Source organism: Myotis yumanensis, unplaced genomic scaffold, assembly GCF_028538775.1.
Source record: "Myotis yumanensis isolate MYYU_CA2020_CCGP unplaced genomic scaffold, mMyoYum1.0.hap1 SCAF_102, whole genome shotgun sequence".
Lineage (NCBI taxonomy): Eukaryota > Metazoa > Chordata > Mammalia > Chiroptera > Vespertilionidae > Myotis > Myotis yumanensis.
In genome coordinates, this window is record NW_027223853.1 from 72,501 (window position 1) to 93,695 (window position 21,195).

Here is a 21,195-nt window from a genome sequence, read left to right on the forward strand (position 1 = left end):
GAACACCGGCACGACGCAAGACGGAAAAAAGAAGAGAAAAAAAACTACAATAACGGAAGAACAGGCGGCAGCAAAAACAAATCAACTCTCACGGTCAGCCAGCGGCCGGCACCCGCTGACTCGGCCCCGTCGCGGTCGCCCGCGCGGCACACGTTGCGAGGGCCCGGCCCCCCCTCCCGCGAGGGGGGACGGGCGTGCCTTCCCCTTATCCGGCCAGACTCCCCCGGGGCTCCCCTCCAGCGCACCGCCGACAGCGGCGGCCCGGCGGGGGGCTCGCGGGGAGCGGGAAACGACACCACCAGCTCGGCCTCAGGCACCTGCAGGACAGCCCGGAGCGCTCCAGGGGCACCCGCCGAGGGCCAAGGCGAAACAGCGACCGCACGCCCAACGGGGGAGGCGCGTGCGGCGCGACGACGGGACGCCCCCTCCCCGCCGCGAGGAGGGGCGCCCGCGACAACGCAAGCCGGGAAAGGCGAGCGGAGGGTGTCCGCTGCGTCAGAGAGACCACGGGCGTGACACCGAGGTCGGGCCGGGTTCCGCACCCCTTCCCTTCCACGCACCGCCGTCGGACGGGGAGGAGAGGAGAGGGGCCCGCGGGCAGAGCGAGAAGAGCGGTCCCATTCGCCAAGGAATGTCCGTCCCTCGGCTGGCGCGGCTTAGGCCCGGCCCGGGAGAGCGCGACGTCACCACATCGATCGGACGGCAACAAAAAACGGGGCGAGAAGAAGGGAAACGTGGCGGGGACAACCGTCCGGAGCACGAGCCTGCGCTTCAGCCTCGCCACGTAAAGCCCTTCGCTCTCTTCTCACGCGGAGGAGGAAGACCACGGTCCGCGGGGACGGGGCCCGAGACGTACAGCAGCCGGCGCGCGCAGGCCCGAGGCGTACGGCTTTCGCTCGTGCGGCCGGGGACGTGGGGGGAGTCAGGCTCCGGGTCGCGGCCGAGAACCTCCCGGGGACACCCCCCGTCGTCCAATCACCCGAGGACAGCGTGTCCACAGTCATCTCGTGGTACAAAATGCCAACTTTAGGCAAAACACGGACGGTGCCCGGTGACGGGGGCCTCTGTCTACAGGTCACGCCTGACTCCCGGAAGCGAGTCGCGGCCACAGGAGACCCCACGGGACCCCATCGCCACCAAAGAAGGGCGGGGGGGGGGGGGGGGGGGGTTTGGACGGGACTATCTGGTCGACCCCCCAAAGCCAGTAAAGAGAGCGTGCCACGGACAGGCGGCAGCAAGAGGGAGAGGGCCGGGCCGTCCACGGCCTCCCTCACCACTTGGCACGCCTGGGCAACGGCCCGGTCAAACGTGCTTCCGAGTCGGGACTTTGAAAAAATTCCGCCCGGCGCCTAGAACCACCGTGTCGTTGGAAGGCCCGGCCGCGGCGTCGGCGCAAGCCCGCTCGCGGAAAAACGAAGAAACGTTATCTGACGACCGGGACCACGAGTGCGCTCGTACCGACCCGCCTCGCCCTCCGCCGTCCTCCACGCACCGCCCGTGCCGGCCCCCACCTACGGAGCTCCGCGACTCGGATAACGGCCCCAAAGTCGAGCCCGGTGACCGCGGCACACTCGGGCACACGCCCGCCCGCGCAGCCCGGGCGACCACTGAACGCGCGCACGCTCCCGCCTCAGAATCGGGACTTTGAAAAATTTCGCGGAAGGCGCCTCTGACGGACGGACGGACGGACGGACGAACCCGCAGGAGCGGACGCGGACACACGGCACCAGTCGCCCGGCACGTCGCGCAGGCACGCGCCCGCGCCGAAATCAATAGAAGCGGGAGGTGGGGGGGGGGGGGGGCGCCTCGGGCAGGACGGCGTCCCGGCGCAAGCCACCCTCTCCGGCTACGCCCGCGGCGGCGGCCCCGGTCGGTCCCCGCGGAGGGGCGACAGCGAGTGCCGGGCCACACGTCGCGGCGGCGCCGGCGGCGGCGGGCACTCACTCCTTCAATGGCCCCGCCGCAGGTCCAATCTCCGGAGAACCGGACAGGCACCGACGGAGCGGCGCGAGCCAACCTCTGCGGCTACGCCCGCGGCGGCGGCCCCGGTCGGTCCCCGCGGAGGGGTAACAGAGTGCTGGTCGACCCGCCCTAGCGGCCCACCTCCCCAGAGGCGGCAGCCACTCACTCCTTCAGCATTGCTGCAGGTCCAATCTCCGGAGAACGGGCCGCGTACCGACGGACCGGCGCCGCCGGCAAGATCCCGACAGCGCCGCCGGCACCCTGGAAGTTGGCCTCGGGCACTGCAGCCGCTTCCCCTCCCTAGATGCTCCGCAAGGAAGAAACGATATAAAAGCGGCCGCCAGGTGGCTCCCGACAAGCGGCGCGAACCTCAGCGGGACGGATCCGGATCTCGGGCCGGCAAGGGCGTCCCGCCGCCCGCCCGGAGGGCCGATCGCGTCCCGGGCCCCCACCCCCAACCCCCTCCGGGACGGCACGGCGCCACCGAACGCGGGGGCGGGGGGGGGGGGGGGGGGGGAGGGCCTAGGATAATCTTTTTCTCGGAGGATGGCCGGAACAAACACGGGGGCGGGCCGAGCGGGCCATTCGAAAGTGAAAGACTTCCTCGGAGTCGCACACCACCACTACCCACCCACCCCCCCCCACCCCCCCCCCCCCCCCCACACACACACACACACACACCCCGCAGGCCCAAGACGTCCCGGCGCCTGCCTCCCTCTCTCCCTCTCTCCCTCTCTCCCTTCCCGGGAGACATTAAAAAAAAAATTTTATTAAATATTTTATTGATGTTTTACAGAGAGGAAGGGAGAGGGATAGAAACATCCACGAGAGAAACATCGAGCAGCTAGCTGCCTCCTGCACACCTCCTACTGGGGATGTGCCCGAAACCAAGGTACATGCCCTTGACCGGAATCGAACCTGGGACACACACACACACACACACACACACCCCGCTGCCCCCCACCCCCACCCCCGCCCCACCCCCGTCGAGTCCGCAGGCCAACGCTCCATCCACTGAGCCAAACCAGTTAGGGCACAAAAACACTTTTGCCGCCAAGGAGCTGAAACCTACATGAGGCAGTACTCACGGATCGTCTCGTCTTTTCTCTCTCTCTCTCTCTCTCTCTCTCTCTCTCTCTCTCTCAATTATTGGGGAGACACCGGTTCATAAAACCATACGGGCTTTAAAGTAAAATAAAAAATGAATAAATCAGATATGAATAAATAGGAATCTTTGTATGGAACTAAACAAAAAACAACAACAAAAACATTCAGGTTATTCAAGTGGACAACTCAAGAAAATATCATCTGAATACATACATACATACATACCACATCCAGGGTGCAAGCGGGAAGCATCATCGAAATGCTAGGGCAAAAAAATCTATTTTTTTAAAAGGCTCCCAAAGAATGAATAAACAACTGGAACAACAACTCTCTCTCTCTCTCTCTCTCTCTCTCTCTCTCTCTCTCTTTCTATCTCTCCCTCCTTCCCTTCCTCCCACTCCCTTCCAACCCTCTTTAAAAAACCAAACAAACAAACTAGCCCTAGCCGGTTTGGCTTGGTGGATAGTACGTCAGCCTGCGGAATGAAGGGTCCCAGGTTTGATTCCGGTCAAGGGCACATGCCTGGGTTGTGGGCTCGATCCCCAGTACGGGGTGATGGGGTGTGCAAGAGGCAGCCGATCGATCCATGATTCTCTCTCATCACTGATGTCTCTCTCTCTCTCTCTCTCCCACTCCCTCCCTGCCTCCCTCCCTCCCTCTCCCTTCCTCTCTGAAATCAATGAAAATATATTTTTTAAAAGATCAGGAATCAGTGTAGAACGGTGTGTGAAAACACTTGGCATTCACTTCTAAATGGCAGGAAACAGAGTGATAGTGTTGTAAAAAACTTGCGATATAAAGCAGCACACTGTAGAACAGTATTTGACACCACTTGGAATTCACATCTAAATGGCTGGAAACTATCTAAAATTGTTCGCAATCACTTCAAAATCACTGATCTAGATCAGGAAGCAGTGTAGGACAGTGTCGGGCAACACTTGGGAATCACTTCTAAAGTGCAGGACACTGTACAACAGTTTTGGAAACCACTTGAAAATTCACTTACAAATGGCAGGAAACGGTGCAAAAGTGTTTGAAAACACTTGGAAGTCACTGGTAGCGTTCTAAGATGCCAGAGAGGAAAATGTCACCGAGGCCAAAATCTTACCTCCACCTTCTTAGGGTTTGTGGAGGAGGCGGCCCTGAAAAATTCACCTGACACACGGGGGGGGGGGGGGGGGGGGGGGGGCGGCAGGGAGACATGAGGGCAACGTTTTCTTTCCCTCAAGTGTCTGATGTGACAAGGGGAGCGCTCCTAAGGAGACCGTGGAAGAGCCGCATCCACGCTTTTTCAGACTGGGTTGAAAAGAGAGGGGCGATTGTGGGCAAGCCACTTAGTAGGCGGGGAGGCGAAAGGAGAGATGAGGGAGGCCCGTTCCTACAGATTCCTCTGCCTCTCAGCTGGCTTCCTGCCTAAAGTGCAAAAAACGAGTCCCCGTGTGCGCTCCTCGCCGTCTCTCCCCCCACCCCCGCCCCCTCCATCTTTATGTCCAGTTGGAGTCTTTTTTGCCATCTGGCCACTTTGGAATATTGTCTCTGGCTCGCCTGAGCGGCTGCGGTGGCGGCATAGTCACTTCAGGAAGGAAAGGAGAAGATCGGCTTGGTTCCAGGCACCGAATTGTGGCAGAGGCAGGAGGGCGGGGGGGTCGGGGGGACGGGGGGACGGACAGGAGTCATTCGCTGAGCGGGCCCCCAACGTATTTCTAAGACAGTGAGCGACTCTGGTAAGGGCATGCGGTAGGAGGAGAGCAGCTGGAGTTCTGTTTGTTGGCTGGGGGCTTGCAGGGGATGGGGAGGGCCTGGGGTCCGTTTGCTCCTTTGTTGATGTCTCTTTCTTTCTTTCTTTCTTTCTTTCTTTCTTTCTTTTTCTTTCTTTCTCTTTCTCTTTTTTAAAACAAAGGTGAAGAACTCTTCGGGTGGAGGTATTTCTGCAAAAAAGTCTGGCAGGACAGGACATGGGGGTATGCGGGCCAGGCCAGGCCATTGACCAGAAAACGCAAAGGATCTGTAGTGGGTCTGACTAGCACCCTTCCTTTAAGAAACAGGAATACAGGGGAGTTTCTCTCGGGGTCCCTCCCTCTCCCCTCCTCCCCCACCCCCGCCACACACACACACAAACACACACACACACACACTCACACTCACACGCACACTCACACACAGTGGCACCCGAGTAGCAAGAGGTTTCCAGAATGAACTGAATTCCAGGGCCTAGCCAGGCAGCCACGCCGCACCAAGGGAAAGGCCATATAAAAACGGCCGCCAGGTGGCGCGCGAACACCAGCGAGAACGTCAGTGGGGCGGCTCCGAGGCCGTGGGCCCCGGCCCGGCCCGGCCCGGGCGGGAGCCCCGCCGCCCGCTGTGTGTGTGTTTGGGGGGAGGAGGGGGGGCAGGGGGCAAGGGTGGCCGATCCCCTCCCCGCGCCCACCTCTCCAGTGGGACCGTGTCGGCCCGGGCCCCTGGCGGGCGGCGGGGCGGCGGGGCGGGGCGGGGGCTCCACCACCTGAGGTTTGCCCAGGAAGGCCCCGTGCGTGCGCGCGCGCGCGCGCACCCACGCACACACACCGCCTGGCACCGGAAGGGGGACTGGAAAAGTTTTTTGGGGGGTGGGGCCTGACAGAGGACCGAGAGGACGTACCCAGAACACTTTTTGCGGGCCCGGGACCTTCAAAACCTCAAGGGGAGCGGGGGGGGGGGGGGGGGGGGGGGGCGGGCGTGTGTGTGTCACGACAATGAAGACCTAAAGGCGGCGAGTATTCACGGGGCGACAATGGAGGAATCATTTTCTCTGCTTCCTTTCAGTTATTATGTTTTTTCCGGAATTGAATTTATTGGGGGACACATCGGCGAATAAAATGAAATGAAATGCAATAGGATAAAATGAAAGGTGCATTGTGGATGAAAAGGGGCCACATATTGCCCTGCCCAGCTTGACTCAGTGGATAGAGCGTCAGACTTAACTGTACGATAAATGAATATTTATCTTTTTTATATATATTTTATTGATTTTTTACAGAGAGGAAGGGAGAGGGACAGAGAGTTCGATAAATCGATGAGAGAGAACCATCGATCAGCTGCCTCCTGCACATCTCCTACTGAGGATGTGCCCCCAACCCAGGTACATGCCCTTGACCGGAATCGAACCTGGGACCTTTCAGCCCGCAGGCCCGCAGGCCAACGCTCTATCCACTGAGCGAAACCGGTTAGGGCGGGTCACATGTCTTTGGACTAGTGAATGACAAGAGGTAACTAGTCACTTCCCTTTTTTCCAGTGCTCTTGGGGCACAGCCCAGAGTCCCAGGGCAGAGACCACATTGTTACTGTTGTCATGTTAATTTTTGACCGCTCACTATCATTTTACAGCTTACCAAACCGCCCCCCCTCCCCCCTCCCCGCCCCTTTGCTTTCTCCCACCTCCCTCATCTATCATCACTGGATTTCATGGAACCCACTGGTCAACAGCAGGAAAGAGTGTAGAACAGTGTTTGAAACCACTTACAAGTCTCATCCTTGGATGGTGATTTATAAAAATAGGTCAAAGACATGCTTGTGGACTTTGGGCTTTGCTGTGCTGTGTATCTATGCAGAGGCAGGGTGCTTTTAAACTCCTATATGATGACTTTAGTTTATCCTTCAGCCCTGGTCTGGCCTCCGGACTTTGTTATCTAGGCCTTGGAAAGGCCTCCTCCCTGCCTTGAAAAGAATAGATTTTTAATTCCTTGAGATTCTGCTTCCCGGCAATTGCCAACAGTCTGGTTCAAATAAACTCATCACAGAAATTATTTACAGGTTTGCGTGTTTCTCAGGTTAATGGTATGGAACTCCAAGAAAACACACACACCCCACACACACCACACACCACACACACACACACACACACACACACACACATACATGCAAGTTTTTCAAGTGTACAACTCAACGAAACATCACCTGAATACAGCACCCAAAGTATAAAGTCTCTTTCTGTCACCATTTACCGCCCCCCCCCCCCCCCCGTTTCTTTCTCTTTGGCTTTCTTTTGTGTTCCACCCTTCCACTACCCCCCACCACCCCAAATCTATGATTTTCAACGTAGGGAGGAGGCCTTTCTGTTGTAATGTACCCCTCGAATCACAGAAGGACGCCTCAAGAAGTCGAATTAAAGAGTCACATTTATTGCAATCCGGGACTATGAGGGGACATTCCCAAATCTCATAGCAATAAGATGGTGGCAAAACCAGACTTATATAGGCAAAAATCACAAAGGTATTGATTACATCCCAGGGTTTGGAATGAGGCACCTGGCTCGCAAAAACGCAGAATTAAGCATGTTAATTACAGTTTCGGGTCTCGGGGTCACTGAATTGACAGAAATACATTATCTAGAGCCTTTGGGTAACCTGGGTTAAACTTAGGCATGTTATCTAAATTACAGTTCTGGGTCTCCGGATCACTGAGTTGATAGAAACACATTATCTAGAGCCATCGAGGCACTTTAGAGTAATTGCACTGTCCTGGTCTTAGGACCACTGAGTCAACTGGAATGCACCACCTATGGCCACTAAAACAATTTAGGGTAATTGTGCTGTCCTGTTTCCCGGGTACAGAAGAATGTGCTTCGATAACCAGTAAGATCACAATCAATGGGATTGTCATTCAATCAATAAGGCATTCAATGAGTGGGATGATTTATACAATTCAGAAAATCAAAATAACCTGTCCATTGCCATTGTTAAACAAAGCAAATAGGTACCATACTTCATTTCCAAGGCCTACAAACAAAGCAACAAAGCCAGGAAGCCATACAGGCAATAAACGATAACCTGGACCACATCTGCCACTGCCTATGTATACATATATATATATATATATATATATATATATATATATATATATATGTATATATTCACCAGAAAGACCAAAGACAAGACAACAAGCAGGTGGGTGTGGGGAACATTGGTGCAATGTCATGTGGTTGTGGATTTTAGCGTGACTCGCCTTACGAATGACAAGAAAGTGTGTGTGTGTGGGGGGGGGGGGGGGGGGCGGCGCCCTGTAGTATGTGTGTTTGAAATGAGGTAAATCTGGATGAGGCCTTGTCCATGAAATGTACAAAATCAATCAATTTGGCCCTGGACCGGTGGCTCAGTTGGCTAGAGCGTCTTCCCTTATGCCACTGTTTGTGGTTTCGATCCCCAATCAGGGCACATACAGGAAGCAACAGAGCCCTGGCTGGTGTGGCTCAGTTGGTTGAGCGTCATGTTGCGCATTGAAAGGTCACTGATTCCTTTCCAGGTTTCAGGTTCAATTCCCAGCTGGAGTATGTATTGGAGGCAACTGATAGGTATTTCTCTCTCTCTCTCTCTCTCTCTCTCTCTCTCTCTCTCTCCTCCCCTCCCTCCCTCCCTCCCTCCCTCCCTAAAATCAATAATACACACACACACACACACACACACACACACACACACACATATATATATTTGTTGCTGTTAATCCTCACCCGAGGATATTTTTCCATTGATTTTTAGGGAGAGTGGAGGAGACAGGGCAAGACAGAGGGAAACATCGATGTGAGAGAAACACGTCAATTGGTTGCCTCCGACCAGGGCCAGGGCCCAAAGAACCTGCCACCAAGGCCCATGATCTTGGCCTGAATCGGACCTGGGACCCTTTGGTCCACAGGCTGGCCAACGCTCAATGCACTGAACCAAACAGGCTAGGGGAAAATATATATATATATATATATATATATATATATATATATATATATATATATATATATATTTTTACTGTACCCAGCCACGCATTGCTGTGGCTCAGTCTGGTTAAATGGAAAAGAAAGAAAAGAGAAAGCACACGTTTCTAATACGCTTAATTTCACAATGCCTGTGGGTATGCAACATTTTGTGTTGTTCCATTGTCTGTGCAGATATAGAGATTGTCTGGTTTGCCGACTCTAGAACACGCAACATATAATTGTCCATGTGAGAAGCAATCGACGTCTAGATCTAAACCGCACAATTCTAAAGATTGGCCCTGAGCTTTGTTAACGGTGATTGCAAACGCCAATCGAATCGGGAATTGCAATCTCTTAAATTGAAATGGCATATCCGTTGGAATCATAGGAATGCGAGGAATGAGGACATCTTCACCTTTGAAAGGTCCTGTCAAGATTGTTACTTCTATGACATTGCTCATTAATTTTTTTACTGCAAGCCGCGTGCCTGTCAAAGCTTTGGCTGGTTGACATTTCACAACATGGTAATTGGCGCGCCGATTTTCAATTGCAGTACATGCGGTGGCATCCCTGGCAGATCGAGTGAATTCAAAAATTCTGTTGGATAATTAATCGCTTCATCTGCTTCCACAACAGTGTCGACGGACTTGTATGTGACTGCCTCGCTTTGAATGTTAGACTGAATGATATTGTTAAGTCCATAGACGTCTTTGTTCTTGGCCGCAAGAATAGCTCGTTCACTCAGCCAATCGTGATTCTTACAATTGGTTTGAATATTGGGAAATACTTTTTCAAACAATTCTTCTTTTGACATCACTAAATTGCAGAAGTTATGATGCAATGAAATTCGTCCTGAGGTCAGATCAACCGGCACCTTTCCGTTCCCAATTCCCAGCAATTGATGTGAGACTATCTCAGCTGATGGATCGTTTTGCAGCTGGACATGCATATTTGTGGTTAATTTTATCTGCAATTTATAATTGTAAACAGAAACATTGAAATGGAATCGTAAAATATTTAGTATAGCGTGTGTTGCTTTTACGTCCAACAGATGGCTCTGTTTTTCAAAAAAAGCATGTTTTTACCTGTCACAGGTGTGACATCTATATAATAGTAGGTATATAGGTATATAGAAACACACGAGTATTCGAATGCAACGTTGTGCCAAAATTTCAAAGCAATCGGTGAAGAACTTTCGGAGATTTAAGATTTTGAACAAACGAACATTTGCATTTTTATTTATATATATTTAAAAGCTACCGACGAATGAATAAACAACTTCTCTTTCTCCCTCCCTCTTCCTCCCCCCTCCTCTCCTCCCTTCCACTCTCTCTTTTTTTTCCCACTCTCTCAAAAACAAACAAACAAAAAAAAAAAACTAGCCCTAGCTGGTTTGGCTCAGTGGATAGAGCCAAAAGGTCCCAGTTTCGATTCCTGTCGAGGGCACATGCCCGGGATTCGGGCTCGATCCCCAGTACGGGGTGTGTAAGAGGCAGCCGATCCATGATCCTCTCTTATCGTGGATGTTTCAATCTCTCCCTCTCCCTTCCTCTCTGAAATCAATAAAAAATATATATTTTAAAGAACACATCAAGCCCTAGCCGGTTTGGCTCAGCGGATAGAGCATCAGCCTGCGGACTGAAGGGTCTCGGGTTCCATTCTGGCCAAGGGCACATGCTCGGGTTGCAGGCTCAATCCCCAGAAGGGGGCGTGCAAGAAGCAGCCGATCCATGTTCCTCTCTCATCATGGATGTTTCAGTCTCTCTACCTCTCCCTTCCTCTCTAAAATCAACAAAGAAATACATTTTTTAAAAAAAAATACATCAGGAATCAGTGTAGAGCAGTGTTTGACAACACTTGGGAATCACTGCTAAAGAGCGATACACTGTAGAACAGTATTTGATACCACTTGGGATTCACTTCTAAAAGGCTGGAAACTTGCCGAAACCGGTTTGGCTCAGTGGATAGAGCGTCGGCCTGAGGACTCAAGGGTCCCAGGTTCGATTCCGGTCAAGGGCATGTACCCAGGTTGCCGGCACATCCCCAGTGGGAGATGTGCAGGAGGCAGTTGATTGATGTTTCTCTCTCATCGATGTTTCTAACTCTCTATCTCTCTCCCTTCCTCTCTGTAAAAATTCAATAAAATATATTTTTAAAAAAAATTTTTAAAAAAGGCTGGAAACTATATGAAAGTGTTTGAAAGCACTTTGAAATCACTGATCAACATCACAAACTGTGCAGAACAGCGTGTGGCAAAACTTGGGAATCACTGCTAAAGTGCAGTCAGTACACTGACAAATGGTAGGAAACGGTGCAAAAGTGTTTGAAAACACTTGGAAGTCACTGGTAGCGTTCTAAGATGCCAGAGAGGAAAATGTCACCGAGGCCAAAATCTTACCTCCACCTTCTTAGGGTTTGTGGAGGAGGCGACCCTGAAAAATTCACCTGACACACGGGGGGGGGGGGGGGCAGGGAGACATGAGGGCAACGTTTTCTTTCCCTCAAGTGTCTGATGTGACAAGGGGAGCGCTCCTAAGGAGACCGTGGAAGAGCCGCATCCACGCTTTTTCAGACTGGGTTGAAAAGAGAGGGGCGATTGTGGGCAAGCCACTTAGTAGGCGGGGAGGCGAAAGGAGAGATGAGGGATGCCCGTTCCTACAGATTCCTCTGCCTCTCAGCTGGCTTCCTGCCTAAAGTGCAAAAAACGAGTCCCCGTGTGCGCTCCTCGCCGTCTCTCCCCCCCACCCCCGCCCCCTCCATCTTTATGTCCAGTTGGAGTCTTTTTTGCCATCTGGCCACTTTGGAATATTGTCTCTGGCTCGCCTGAGCGGCTGCGGTGGCGGCATAGTCACTTCAGGAAGGAAAGGAGAAGATCGGCTTGGTTCCAGGCACCGAATTGTGGCAGAGGCAGGAGGGCGGGGGGGTCGGGGGGACGGGGGGACGGACAGGAGTCATTCGCTGAGCGGGCCCCCAACGTATTTCTAAGACAGTGAGCGACTCTGGTAAGGGCATGCGGTAGGAGGAGAGCAGCTGGAGTTCTGTTTGTTGGCTGGGGGCTTGCAGGGGATGGGGAGGGCCTGGGGTCCGTTTGCTCCTTTGTTGATGTCATTTTCTTTCTTTCTTTCTTTCTTTCTTTCTTTTTCTTTCTTTCTCTTTCTCTTTTTTAAAACAAAGGTGAAGAACTCTTCGGGTGGAGGTATTTCTGCAAAAAAGTCTGGCAGGACAGGACATGGGGGTATGCGGGCCAGGCCAGGCCATTGACCAGAAAACGCAAAGGATCTGTAGTGGGTCTGACTAGCACCCTTCCTTTAAGAAACAGGAATACAGGGGAGTTTCTCTCGGGGTCCCTCCCTCTCCCCTCCCCCCCACCCCCGCCACACACACACACACACACACACACACACACACACTCACACACACTCACACTCACACACAGTGACACCCGAGTAGCAAGAGGTTTCCAGAATGAACTGAATTCCAGGGCCTAGCCAGGCAGCCACGCCGCACCAAGGGAAAGACCTTATAAAAAACGGCCGCCAGGTGGCGCGCGAACACCAGCGAGAACGTCAGTGGGGCGGCTCCGGGGCCGTGGGCCCGGGCCCGGCCCGGCCCGGGCGGGAGCCCCGCCGCCCGCTGTGTGTGTGTTTGGGGGGAGGAGGGGGGCAGGGGGCAAGGGTGGCCGATCCCCTCCCCGCGCCCACCTCTCCAGTGGGACCGTGTCGGCCCGGGCCCCTGGCGGGCGGCGGGGCGGCGGGGCGGGGCGGGGCTCCACCACCTGAGGTTTGCCCAGGAAGGCCCCGTGCGTGCGCGCGCGCGCGCGCGCGCGCACCCACGCACACACACGGCCTGGCACCGGAAGGGGGACTGGAAAAGTTTTTTGGGGGGTGGGGCCTGACAGAGGACCGAGAGGACGTACCCAGAACACTTTTTGCGGGCCCGGGACCTTTAAAACCTCAACGGGTGGGGGGTGTGGGGGTGTGGGGGGTGGGGGGTGTCACGACTCTAAAGGCGGCGAGTATTCACGGGGCAACCACGGAGGAATCATTTTCTCTGTTTCCTTTCAGTTATTATTTTTTTTTTCGGAATTGAATTTATTGGGGGACACATCGGTGAATAAAATGAAATGAAATGCAATAGGATAAAATGAAAGGCCTGGCCTTGCAAACTCAGACACCTCAAGTGACCACCCAGGATGTCCTGAATTTAAAAAAAAAAGAAAACTTGTTAAAGTAGAAAGCAGTGTATAGTGAGTGGGCAGTCAGGCCCTAGGCCCTAGGCCCGGTATCTCCCCTGAGAGAGATCACCTTTGAACTTACTGGCATCTGAGCCTATTGTCTTTCTATGCCTCTAAGTCCTAGAGTCTAGGATCACATGTCTTTGGAGTAGTGAATGTCCCGGTAACTAGTCACTTTCCTTTTCCCAGTGCCCTCAGGGCACAGCCCAGGGTCCCAGGGTAGAGACCACAAATTCCCTCATTGCTACTGTTGTATATTTTTTTAAAAAGCTAATACATAAGAAGCTTTGCATTGTGTGTGCTAGGGTGAGGGACTGGGGACTGCGGCATGGAAGGGTAACGGAATGTGGGAGGGGGAGGGACTGCGGCCTGGAAAAGGTTACCGATTGTGTCAATGTCAGGAACCGTGGCAGAGAAAAATTGCTGGATTGTCTTAGAAAACAATGTGTTATGATTAAATCCAGCCAGGTGTGACTCTGTTTACCTCCCCTCCGTTCTCATGAACTTTTTGTGAACTTCTAATGAAATGCTTTGTATTTTTTTTTAACACTGTTTTGCTATAAAGGATCATACTGCACCCTTGATCTCTGCCACATGCTCCGAATCTCCCAGAGGGGGAGATAGGTGCTGGGGTCCACTGGCCAGCTTAATAACAGGCTTTTAAATTTAGATTCTGAGTCGGTGGTCTAGCTCGTTGAGCCAACCCATAACATTGTGGATGAAAAGGGGCCACATGCTAACCTGACCCACTCGGGAGAGGCCTGGCCTTGCAAACTCAGACACCTCAAGTGACCACCCAGGATGTTCTGAATTTAAAAAAAAAACAAAAACTTTTTAAAGTAGAAAGCAGTGTATAGTGAGTGGGCAGTCACGCCCTAGGCCCGGTATCTCCCCTGAGAGAAATCACCTTTGAACTTACTGGCATCTGAGCCTATTGTCTTTCTATGCCTCTAGGTCCTAGAGTCTAGGATCACATGTCTTTGGAGTAGTGAATGTCCCGGTAACTAGTCACTTTCCTTTTCCCAGTGCCCTCAGGGCACAGCCCAGGGTCCCAGGGTAGAGACCACAAATTCCCTCATTGCTACTGTTGTATATTTTTTTAAAAGCTAGGGAAGAATGAATAAACAAGTGGAAAAACAATTCTCTCTCTCTCTCTCTCTCTCTCTCTCTCTCTCTCTCTCTCTCTCCCCCTCCCTGCCCCCTCCCTCTCCCTTTCACTCTCTCTTTAAACAACAACAACAACAACAACAACAAAAGGCCCTAGCCGGTTTGGCTCAGTGGATAGAGCGTCAGCCTGCGGACTCAAGGGTCCCGGGTTTGATTCCAGTCAAGGGCATGTACCTTGGTTGCAGGCACATCCCCAGTGGGGGGTATGCAGGAGGCAGCTGATGGATGTTTCTCTCTCATCGATGTTTCTAACTCTCTATCCCTCTCCCTTCCTGTCTGTAAAAAATCAATAAAATATATTTTTTAAAAAATAATAATAATAAATTAAAAAAAAAAAAAGATTGACCTTTGTCAGGGAAGGTAGCGGCCTAGGACGTGACTACTCACCATCACTCTTTGTTGAACTTTTAATTTCTATCCATGGATGGATGGATGGATGGATGGATGGATGTGTCCTCCCTCCCTCCTTTCCTCCCTCCCCCCCTCCACCCACCCGCCCGCTCACCCGCTTTCCACGGGAAATCGTCAGTCTCATATCACACACACACTCACTGGTGATTTCACTCGGCTCCCCCGTGAGAAAGAGGAAGGAAAATGGACAAACCTGAAAGAGCCCCACAGGCGGCAACTGTGAACCAAGTGCACGCACATGTGTGCGTGTGTTGCATTTGTCAACAACGTAAGAAATCCTCCAACCTGTGCAGAATTTCTGTGAGTGTCTTTCAGACAAACTGTCCACAAATGTCGCACGCACGCCGGGAAGCACTATCTCAGCGAACGGTTGGAGAGGATGTTCCCAAGAATGGCAATGTCGCCCCCCCCCCCCCCCCCGCCTTATTTTATACACTCCAATCCAAAGAGGAGCGGGTTACATGAAATCCACTGGTGACATTTGAGGAACGTGGGAGAAAGCAAAGTGGGCCAACCTCTGGGATTGGATGCAAAGTAAAATGATGGACACAGACTTCTTTTACCTAGGTGGGTGGGTGTAGGATAGCTCATATAGTCAATCATGAACTCGGTCATCGTGATGGGGTTTGTGATATTCACAGAGCCGTGCCTGTGATTCCAGGGCTCCAGAAAAGATGGAAAATCCCCTTGACTTTTCAAAGATGTGTGATTGTGGATGCAAGAAAGAAAGAAAGCGACAAGGCTCAGTCCAGGTAAAGATGGACCTCTGTCAGGGAAGATGCCGGCCTAGGACAGGATCACCCACCCCAAACTGACGTTAGCCTTGTAAGGCCACCATGCATGGCCTCCCCTGAGCTTCTCAAGTTTAGTACAGTATGTGGTCCTTTTCACCAGCACCAGCACCAGCACCAGCACCACCACCACCACCCCCAACCCCACCACCACCACCACCACCACCACCCCCAACCCCACCACCACCACCACCACCACCCCCACCCCCCCCCACCCCCCCCCCCCCCACACACACACTGAGTCCTCTCATGGGGCGAACCAATCCTGACTCTAAAGTCCTGATCCTGACCCCGGGAGTTGTATTAAAAATCAAGCTAAAGGAGTGTGAATGTAAACTGTAGGCTTATCAAAGGTTCAAAGGAGGTCTGTGTTTACCACCATTGAAAGAAAACAAACCAAGAAAGAGATCAAGGGTGGGTCAAAACATCCTCTCTGGGACTGGGAGGGAGAGAGTTCCTGCATCTGTCCAAGAGGGTCATCTGCAGTGTGAAAAGCCAGGGTTCAGCAACAGGGGATATTTTCTTCCTCTCAGGGATCATGAAAAGCATCCACGACAGTAAGGGGGTGGGTTTGGGGTGGGTGCTGTCATTGAAAAGGCAAGGCGAGCAGGGAGATCTCGATTCCGGTCAAGGGCTCATGCCTGCCCAGGTCACGGGCTCGAGCCCCACTAGGGGGCATGCAGGAGCTGGCCAATCCATAATTCTCTCTCATGGATGATGTTTCTATCTCTCTTCCTCCCTCTCCCTTCCTCTCTGAAATCAACAAAAAATACATCTTTAAAAAAAAAGAAGTATGTGTCTATCATTTTACTTTTTTAAAAAAATATTTTTATTGATTTCAGAGAGGAAGGGAGAGAGAAAGAGAGATAGAAACATCAATGATGAGAGAGAATCGTGGATTGGCCGTCTCCTGCATGTCCCCCACTGGGGATCGAGTCCTCCACCCATGCACATGCCCTTGACCGGAATCAAACCAGGGAAGCTTCAGTCCCCAGGCTGACGCTCGATCCACTGAGCCTACAAGCCAGGGCTATCATTTCACTTTTTATCCAATCCCAGAGGTTTCCTCCGCCCGCCCCCCCCCCCGCCCCCCGCGGCCCCGCCACTCCCCACCCCACTCCACCCCACCTTTGCCTCCCTCCTTCCCTCCCTAATCTATCACCAGTGGATTTTCTGTAACCGGCTTTCATCTCCTCCTTGAATTGTCACGTATAAAACAAAGTCACACCCCGGCCGGTTTTGGTCAGTGGGTAGAGCATCGGCCTGGGGGACGAAGGGGTCCTGGGTTCGATTACAGTCCAGGGAGCAGGCCCGGGTTGGGGGCTCGATCCCCAGTAGGAGGTGTGCAGGGGGCAGCCGACCTGGTGATTCTCTCTCTCTCTCTCTCTCTCTCTCGACCTCCCTCCCTCTCCCTTCCTCTCTGAAATCTATGAAGATATATTAAAAAACACACACACAATGACAACAACAACACAAAGGTATTATTCCACCTCCGTGGAGTAAAAAGTATACTTGTACAATGTTTTGTACTTGTGTTTCGTGCTATTAAAACACGGACGTTAAAACGGGGGATTTGGAGCGGCGGTGAGAGGATAAAAGGGAGGGATTGACCTTTGCCGTTTCAAAATGGCAGCTGCCGCCCTAACTGGTTTGGCTCAGTGGATAGAGCATCGGCCTTCAGACTGAAGGGTCCCGGGTTCGACTCTGGTCAAGGGCATGTACCTTGGTTGTGGGCACATCCCCAGTAGGGGGTGTGCAGGAGGCAGCTGATTGAGGTTTCTCTCTCTTTGATGTTTCTAATTCTCTATCCCTCTTCCTTCCACTCTGTAAAAAAATCAATAAATTATATATTTTTTAAAATGGCGGCGGCTGCCAAGTCACTGGAGCCAAGATGGCGGCTGCCTCCTTGCACGCCGCGGCCCCCCGCCGCTCCCCCCCCCCCCCCCCCCCCCCCCCGGGATGGAGTCCACACCACAGGCAGGTGCCCTTCTCTGGACTCGAACCCGGGACCCTTCCGTCCACAGGACGACTCTCTAACCTCTGAGACAAATCAGTTAAGGCTAAAACTCCCTACTTTGACAGAAAGGATGACTCCTTTATTCCCACACAACTGTGGACGACGAAAGGGGCCACATGCTAACCTCGCGAGCTCAGGGAAGGGCTGCGTGGCGGTCTTGCAGACTGAAAGGCCTAAAGCGACCACAAGTCTAGTCTGAAGGGAGACTGTTACTAAGAGCAGTTGTGGTGGCTGGTCGCGTCTGAGGCCAGAGTCTTCCCTGACAAGGTCAGTGTTTACCTTAAGTGAACCTATGGTCCTTTTGCATCTAACACAACATAACTCTGGAATGTCAGGGGAACTTGTAACATCCCGCCGTCCCCGCCCCGCCCCGCCCCGCCTCCACCCCCTTCCCCTTCCCCCACCCCACCCCACGCGCACAAGCAAATGCGCCTGGGGGCTCTGCAGGACAGAGACCATAAATTCCTTCATTGCTATTGTTATCAAGTGTATTGTTGCCTGTTAACTATCTATCCTGCACCCACCTCAGGAAAAGAAGTAGGTGAGGCCCTGGCCGGTTTGGCTCAGTGGGTGGAGCCAAAGTCAGCCTGCGGTGGACCTTAGGGTCCCGGGTTCGATTCGGGTCCCGGGCGCATGCCCGCCCGGGTCATGGGCTCGAGCCCCACTAGGGGGCGTGCAGGAGGCGGCCAATCCAAGATTCTCTCTCATTGATCAGGTTTCTATCTCTCTCCCATCCTCTCTGAAATCAATAAAAATATATTTTACAAAAAAGAAGTATGTGTCTATCATTTTACTTTTTATCCAATCCCAGAGGTTCCCCCGACCCCCACCCCCTTTGCTTTCTCCCACCTCCCTCCCTCCCTCCCTCCCTCCCTCATCTATCACCAGTGGGTTGTCTGTAACCCAGTTACATCTCCTCCTTGGATTGTCGTGTATAAAACAAAGTGCCGCCCCGGCCTGTTTTGGTCAGTGGGTAGAGCATCGGCCTGGGGACCCGAAGGGTCCGGGGTTCCATTCCAGTCAAGGGCGCAGGCCCGGGTCACGGGCTTGATCCCCAGTAGGGGGTGTGCAGGAGGCAGCCGATGGGTGATTCTCTCTCATGGTAGATGCTCCTATGGCTCTCTCTCCCTCTCCCTTCCTCTCTGAAATCAATGAAGATATATTTTAAAAAGCCACACAAATGTATTATTGCACTTCCATGTAGTGAAAAGCATACTTGTACAATGTTTTGTACTTGCATTTTGTGTTATTAAGACAGTGCTGGGCATGGGGGGGGGGGGGGGGGGGGGGAGGGGAGTGCTGGACCGGCCCCGGATGGAGGGGGTGGGGCGCCAGCGAAGATGCCAAACTTTCGGGGTGGGGGGGAACGGCGCCGGTGGACTGCACGCAGAAGAGCATGCAGTCAGATTTGGCCTTCTTCAGGTTCCCGAGGGATCCGGCCAGATGCCAGAAGTGGGTGGGAAATTGTAGCAGAGCAAACTTAGAAGATAAAACACCTGAACAACTCAATAAACAATATCGATGATGTGCCAAACACTCTGAGACCTCTATGATCTGTAGAACTAGTCCTTCCTTATAGGACAGTTCTTCGAGATAATGTAATACCAACAATAGGTGATCTTACCAGTCATTTGAACAATCCACATAGTAGACATAGAAAACGAATAAAAGAATTGAGCGAAGATGAAATCAGGACATGGAAACAGGAAAAAAAAATTGACAAAACTTCTGAACAGGAACAAAAACAAACATAGAGCGATCAACAACAGCCTTGCTCAGAACTCCAATACAGAAGGGGGTGAAGAACAGGATGAAGACACTTTACCTTTAACCGTTGAAGAGAAAGTAAACAAAAGAATACTTTAAAATCTTTATTTGCAGTTTTGATTCTTATGGGAAAACAAAAGATACCTCTAGATCAGCGGTTCTCAACCTGTGGGTCGCGACCCCTTTGGGGGTCGAACGATCCTCTCACAGGGGTCGCCTGAGACCATGGGAAAACACATGTATAATTGCATATTGTTTTTTGTGATTAATCACTATGCTTTCATTATGTTCAATCTGTAACAATGAAATTGGGGTTCACCACAACATGAGGAACTGTATTCAGGGGTCGCGGCATTAGGAAGGTTGAGAACCACTGCTCTAGATGGACATGAAGCTGATGAAATCCCAGAAGGCCTCTTCACTCCCGATAACTTTCAGGCAGGCAGGCAGGCAGGCAGGCAGGCAGGCATGCAGGCACTGTCGGAGTGCCCGATAAATTCTGGTGAAGAGGTTCTTCTCTCTGAGAAAGCCCTTTGAGACCACAGCAGTCAACGCACCGTTCTGTTCAAAAGTACAAGCAGAAGCAGATGCTAGAGATCCGTGAGAGCCGCATTCGGGGAAGGAACGCTCAGGGGAGTGAGAGACTCCCTTCTTTTCCATGGCCCCTGACAGAGGGATGGACGCACGCACGTAGTGGACACAGCAGGGGAAGAGCACCTGCCCGCGTTGGTGAGGCTTGCTGACGAAGCTCGTGACCTGAGAGAGGAATCTGTGGGTTTCCTGCCTTCCGAAGCCGCTGCCGAAATTTTGGCTGTGACATTTCCCACGACGAGACCCGAGAAGTGGGGATTACGCATGGAATATTGTCGTGGCCAGGCTTACATTGTGTCCAGTGGCTTTCCTTCCAAAATGAAAGCTGTTGCTTCTAGACTTTTGGAGAAACATCCCTCCCCAAGCTGTCCACACACTCTGCTCTTCCCTGTGCCTGAAGTCCGAGGTGGGCCAGATCGGTGCCTGTCACGGGAGCGTCTGTTGCGTTTGGAACAGTGGAGGAAGTTTGATCTTTTTTCCATCCGTCACCACAACCGCTTTTAGAGCTTGACAGTGTCGTTTCTGTCCTCTTCCAGAACAATGAAGAAAGCGAGAAAGAACTGAAGGAAATGTGCCATTCTCAGCGGGCGGGCAGGCACGATGCTTTTGAAATTGTAGTGGAGCTCCTGCGAGCGCTTGTTTTCTGTGTAGGCGGTATACATGAGGACACACATAGTAGATGGGAAAACTGTACAGCGGGCCGAGCATTCGCACTCTGCAGTGCAGCAACAGATTTTGATTTCGTGGTTACCATTGTTGTTCTTAAAAACGTTCTACCTTTCACAGGAGCCTCTGGGAAAAATCTCCAGGGTCAGACCTCTGATGTCTTCTCTGCAGCCAGTAGCTCGACTGCAGGCGCTGCATTCGCTACATGAAGTGATGGAAGATATTGAAGTTTATTGTGAATTTTGGTTTGAGGAAGCCACCGATTTGGCAACCACACTTGCTATTCTGATGAAGCTCCCCGGGAAGCTCCGCAGAGCTCAGCAAGGGCACCTGGAGTCTCAGCCGACTTCCGAGAGGTGCTATAAAGAGCCTCTAAGCGTCACAACAGTGGAACACATTGTTCAGGAACTGAAAGAGATAGTCTCAGAACAGTTCCTCCAAAGCTCTTCAATGCTGATCTCTGGTCCCCTCTGTCACGGGACGGCTCAAATTCAATACGCCGGAGGAGCACCAGGCTGACATGTACGGCAGCGACTTACCCAATCCCGATGCAGCACTCTCGGCTGAGCTGCGTTGTTGGAGAATCAAGTGGAAACCCAGAGGAAAAGATATAGAGCTCCCATCCACCATGGCCCCCTCCACCTGCCAGACATCAAGTTTTTTCCTCATGTTTATACATTGCTAAAGGTCCTACGAATTCTCCCTGTGATGAAGGTTGAGAACGAACGCTATGAAAACGGTCGAAAGCGCGTCTCAAAGCACA

General features: G+C 52.5%; 1 pseudogene; it reads left to right on the forward strand.

The window, feature by feature from the left end:
* Positions 1-13,350: 13,350 nt before the first annotated feature.
* On the forward strand, positions 13,351-20,270 carry LOC139001112 (52 kDa repressor of the inhibitor of the protein kinase-like; annotated as a pseudogene).
* The last annotated feature ends 925 nt before the right edge of the window (positions 20,271-21,195 follow it).